Source organism: Camelus bactrianus, chromosome 21 (genome assembly GCF_048773025.1).
Source record: "Camelus bactrianus isolate YW-2024 breed Bactrian camel chromosome 21, ASM4877302v1, whole genome shotgun sequence".
Taxonomy (NCBI): Eukaryota; Metazoa; Chordata; class Mammalia; order Artiodactyla; family Camelidae; genus Camelus; species Camelus bactrianus.
This window is the reverse complement of record NC_133559.1, coordinates 19,370,012-19,376,094: the sequence shown is the minus strand read 5'-3', so window position 1 is coordinate 19,376,094 and position 6,083 is coordinate 19,370,012.

The window sequence follows — 6,083 nt, the reverse complement described above, 5'->3', positions numbered from 1 at the left end:
TCTATCTGATACAATTAAAAACACTAAAGTACCTAGATTACTGATTTGGAGAGTGAAATCCTCACTCTCCTTAAAATTCAAATTGAATCAACAATTCAGCAATGCATTAACTATCTACCCAACTTAATCAGTGTTATGGAATGAGGAGGTAATGAGTATGCATTTAAGCTGACATGGTACCATGCAAATAGAAGTTCTAGTTATTTGCTTGACATTTTGACCTTTAAGCTCAAAGTATGAAAGAAAATTTTGGCCTCAAGATTATTATTATTATTTTTCATCACATAAGTTGCAAAAGGAACTTTTTTCCAGGAACAGTGGAGAAAAAAAAATGTCTTCAGTGAGCAACAGCCTGTTGCCTGTTCTCTAGCAGTGTGACTTCTCAGCTAACCATCCAGCCAATGGTACTAACTGAGGGTTTAAGGACTTACTAGGATAAAGTGTCTTGTTAACAAATAAATCGTAACTAACTATTGTCACCTTGCATTAGAAGAAATTTTTCTTAAATCACCCTAGAGGGAATTTTGCTTTAAAGAATTGGTATCAATCTTGCAAGTAAGTATTGCACAGAACTTTGACAGGTTCATACCTGTTGCCAAGAATTGAGCTTTTTCTAAGTGGATCACAGAAAATAAATGGAGTGGGAATTCATAATGCATTACTCAAACAGTGTATTCGCCATTTGTAAATGTCATGATGTATATCATAAATCTGTATTATTTGCTTTAACAGGGGACATTTAACTTTATATATACTTTACTTAATTTTTTTCCTTCAACAAATATTTAAGAACTTATATCAGGCACTGTGCCAGCCACAGAGGAGATAAAAATGAGTAAGACAGTTTATACTCTTGCTCTCAGGGAGTGAATCACCAAGTGGGAGGAGATGGGGGTAAAGTCAAAAAAAAGTTATAAGCAATTATAACTAATGGTAGTACGTTTCCCACTGATGAGGGAATTAAAAGGTACATGTGAACCAAAGATTAGGCATTTAACCCAGATCTGCAGAGACAGCTGGTTAGAGAAGATGAATCCTAACATTTCATAGGAATTAGATACATACGTGGGTGTGTGTTAGAGTGAGTGTGTATCTGTGATGGGGGAGGTGTGGTGATATGTGGTGGGACAAGGTTTAGGGAAAGGGAGGCAGTTGGATATAGAGAGGGGTGAGGAATGTTCGAGGCAAAGGAAACATCATGTGAAAAGACACCCCCAAACCAAAGGGAATGTGGCACGTTAGAGGATTTAAAAGTATTTTGGTAGCTCTGTTGATAAGGTGAAAGAGAAGGAGTAGAAAAAGTAGAAGGAGTAAAAAGCAAAACTGCAGAGGTGATCAGAGACCAGACTGCAAAGAGCCTTGACTCTGAGTCTGACATGAGTCTGACTTTTACTCCAGAGGCAAGAGGAGACTTTGGATGGATTTTCACTGGGATATTATGTAGCCTAGGTAAAATCTGTGAATTTTATTGACATCACACAAGAAATACAGCTTAATGGCATTATTTCTTTCAACAAGTATTAATTGAGCAGGTTTGATGCTTCAGTTGCCTCTGTATGAAGATAAAAATCTTTATCTGAAGGCTTTGTGTGATCCCCCACGCACCTTTCCAGCTTTCTCTGGCAGGGCGCTTTCTTTCTAGCTAGGCAGGACTGGATCTTAAACCAGGTCATGTGACGCTTTGCGCCTCTAGTCTTATGACCTTTGCCCCACTTTTTCCTTCTTCCCTCCACTGCTCTTTTCTGTTTTACCCCTGCTTTTGCATATACTTAATTATGAATGAGTATTTTCAATAATTGCTAATTAACGACTATTGAGCGCTTACTTCTTGTCCAGTTCTGTGCTGGACTGTAGCTCTTAACCAGCACAAAACCTGTCGTTGGTGTTATTGTCATTATTTTGCAAATAAGGAACTGTAACTTCCCTCAAGTCACACAGCTAGGAAGTGGAGTTCCTGGGTTTAGAAGGATTCATCTACTTCCTGTAACTTTCTGGTTACAGACTCTTGTGTAACATCCTCTAGCTCTCCCTCATAATTCTCACTGCATTTACTGGTAAATGTCTGACTTTCCACTTAAACTAGAAGCTGTATGAAGACAGAGACCCCATATGATCTGCATCTATGCCAGGGTCTAGTGTACTGTAAATGCTTACTACATACTTCTGGAGTGGATGTTGAATGGGTAGTAATTTCCATTGCACCGTGTATGGCAGCTTAGGGCCAACAGCTTGGATCCTGGAGTGAGAAAGAAGAGAAGTTCATAATCAAATCTGCCAATATATAACCTTGTATTTAGCTGGTATTTAAATTCTTTAAGCCTTAATTTCTTCACCCATAAAATAGAGATAGTAATACTTTTCCTCCTTATAGAATTGCTCTGAGGAATGAAGTTAAGATGATATCAAAAAGCTCCCACTACAGATATATGTATGTAAATGCATGACTGGGACATTACGCTGTACACCAGAAATTGACACATTATAACTGACTGTACTTCAATTTAAAAAAAAAGTTCCCAGTACAAGATGGGACACATGCTTTTGTCTTACCAAGTTTGAATGTAAAATATGCAAAGGCAAGTATCAAGTCTTGTAATCATTTTGTATCTCTACTGTGCCTGGCATATGTAAAATCCATAGTAGATAACCAAAAAGTAGCTATATTGAATGCCAGGAGGTGTTTCTGTGAGGCTAGAGCTTATGATTTTTTTTACTTTCTTACTTTACCAATCAAGGGGTAAAAATAAAGCAAAGTTTTCTTATCACTGTTTCCAAGCTGAGTGGGGTTGTTGCTGGCTGCTCAGGGTGGAGTGAGGGTGAGGTTACATAGATCAAAGTAGAAGCAGCAATCTCTCTATACCAGACAATGCAAGATGCAAGATACTCAGAAGACACATAGACCAGTAGACCTTGGGAGTGGCTAGAACTCACAGTTGCTACTTTCCACAATTTTGACTTATTTATTTATTCATTCAGGAAATATTTATATACATGACTATACATTGAGTGCTGCCCTAGGTACTCTGCGCAGTGATTCTCACACACTGTGGAGAAAAAGCACGTGAGGAATTGTTAAGATAACAGATTCTTGGGTCTCACACCCTGGGGTTTCTGTTAAAGGGCTGGGGGTGGGTCCTGGGGGCTAGTGTTAAAAAAATTCTTTATGTGATTCTGATTCGCTGTTCCAGAAAAGCAAATAGACTGAAGGTGCTGATCCTATTCACAAAGATGATTGGGAGAGGAACATAGCTAATAAGGAAAACTTAGTCAAGTAATATCAGTTTTTTGTTTGTTGATTTGATTTTGGCTCTAGGTAATATAAACTTTTTTGCCCATATCACCCTTCCTGCAAAATACAGCTTAAGGCTTCATGGAGAGGTCCAGTGCTATTGTATATTCATGATACTATTGTTGGGAGTGAAGGTGTGCTGGTAGAAAAATATGTGGGCTGATGGAATGTGTTTATATATTACACTGGTGTGTAATTAGAAGCACACATGATTATATAAACTCTGCGTAGGTCCAGTGAATTCCAGGTCAGGAAAAGATGAAATGCAATTGTCTGGGAGGTCTAATATCCTTACCAAATTGGCTGTCTATCCAGAAGAATTAGTGTAAAAATAAAGTATTGATAAGTGTCTTTCTATCAATGTCCAGAAAATGCCCCCATTATTGCCAACTCTGTGGACCCTGAAATTTGGGAATGGGGGTGAAGTAGGGATGCTGGAATCTTGACCCACACAAATACAAATTCAGCATGAACCCTGAATATGAAGGTATAGATTTGGAACAGTAGAAAATGCACTGAGAGCAGAGCAAAGGCACATATAAGAAAAAAAAAATAAAACTTTTCTCCTACTCAGTTCCAGGGTGTAGAATAATACACATCCGTTGCATTGTACATAATCAGGAATTTAATAGTCACTAGGTTGGAAAAGTTTGGTTCCAATGTTAAATCCAATCAACAAATATTATTGAGCAACTGCTGCGTATGGAGTGTCTTTCTAAATGTTCCAACAGAAGTAAAACTTCACTTTGACTCTAGGTTTATTCAGAGCCAAATGTTTTTACAAGCTATCTCAAAATTCCTTTCATTAGTATCTGCTTTTAGTATGGAGGGTAATGTGACCTATCACCCAATTACTATTTACTTATTTTTTTGTGATTTTTCACTTTTCCAAGTGTGACTGTTTTGAGGGTGTTTTGTACTAACTCTACATGGCAGATAGTTGAGTCATAGGACAGACTATTAACATAGGACTTTCCAAATGACTAAGTGCACACTTCATCCAAGGTCATGGATACAGGCTTTCACAACCACTCTACTTTAGCTTTAAATTTACCTTTTTGTCAAAATTTTCCACTATGAATCTAATTTTTTTTTTCTGAAAAAAGTATGATTAGATATATTAAACTGATTTTGAATTAAAACATCAGGAAGAAACAGATGACTAAAAATAACAGGATATGATTAATGGTTTTGATTCATTGCCTATTTTTATCCTCTTCTGGAATCTGAGTATCCAGATATGTATTTGCAGAGCAATATAAGAAAAAAATGAGATTGCAATCTTTAGTTTTGAAGTTCTTCTTTTGAGTTTTCAGCCTGATTGAAAGACTTGAGATCCTGATCCACTAGTGAATACTCTCACAGAGTTAAATTTCTCCTGGACTAGATGTTAGCCTATTTCAGGATTTATTGTTAATTTTATGGGGTATGATAATGCTATTGTGATTATGTTGTTTGAAAATCCTCATCTTTTAGAGATATATATAGAAATATTTATAGGTAAAATCGTATGCCTTGGTTTTGCTTTACAAATATTCCAGTCAAACAAAACAAAGCAGAAAGAAAATGAAATACATATGTAATAAGAATGGTAGAATGTTGATAATCGTTTACAGTGAGTGATGGACACATGTGGATCCCTTGTATTCTCTTTTCATGAAGTTTAAAAAAACTCCACAATAAAAAATTGGTAAAGGTTTTTCTCAGTGACACATTCAACATCATATTCTAGCTTCTCCCTCTTTCAGAAATCTTTCTTTTGACAAACCTTCCAAAAGCACGTGTAGAATATAAACTTCATGAGAAAGCCCTTTCCCATGCTCTGTTTGTGAATATAAATTTAGCACCATTTATTGAATAACTTACGCTTGGTGGAGTTGCTGCTGAGGCAATGGAATTCAGAAGGAGCACATGATCTGGTTACTGAAAGCAAGTCACACTTCTGATCTTCAGTTTCCTTACTGGAAAGTGAGGAAACTAGACTGGATGGTCCCGACAAGCCCCTTCCACTTCTAAGTGTCTTTGAATCTAGCTTCTTGGGAATAAGGACTGCAATGCGCTTTTGGCTGAGACACTGTAAAACATTTAGACTTTATATACATCTGCACTTAATGGCAGGTGACTTGGGACCAGATGACTGCTCCTCCATCTGATAATAGGATATCTTTCATAGCGCTCCTTTCCTGCCAATCACTCTTTACTTTCTCTCCTGGTGCTGGTTTCTTTCCAAGAATAATTTGGATTTTTCAGCCAAATCATTGCATACACCTGCCCTATAGTTTTTGTAATACTTAGTTGAATCCTTGAAATTAGCTGGCAGTATTATTTATTTATAATAGATGACCTAGTTGTTGTTGTCAGAGAATTTATGCTCTAGCTTTCAAAATTCATGACATTCTAAAATATCATATTAATCAAAACTTTTTATAATTTAACAGCCTAGTTTTTTGTTTTTTTTAATGAGAGTCAATGCATTCTGAAACTTAACATGGTTATTCTTCTTAGCTACAAAGAGTAAGTATTATCAAGTCCATACTAATAGGGCAAGCCAAGGGTCTTTTGGTGCTCAGATATTAGGAACATTGGGAAGACTTAAAACTTCAATTCTGACATATTGTAAAAAGAGCAAATGCCAGGATATTCTGAAGAAATGAATTTAAGATAAATATGGCTATTAGAAAATGTGTTTAGCAGAAGCACAAGCAAAATGTGCTTACAGAGTTGAATGTTGCTGTGGAGAATTCAGAAGTTAACTATATATACATTTTTCACAACAGGAGAAGATAAACCAACT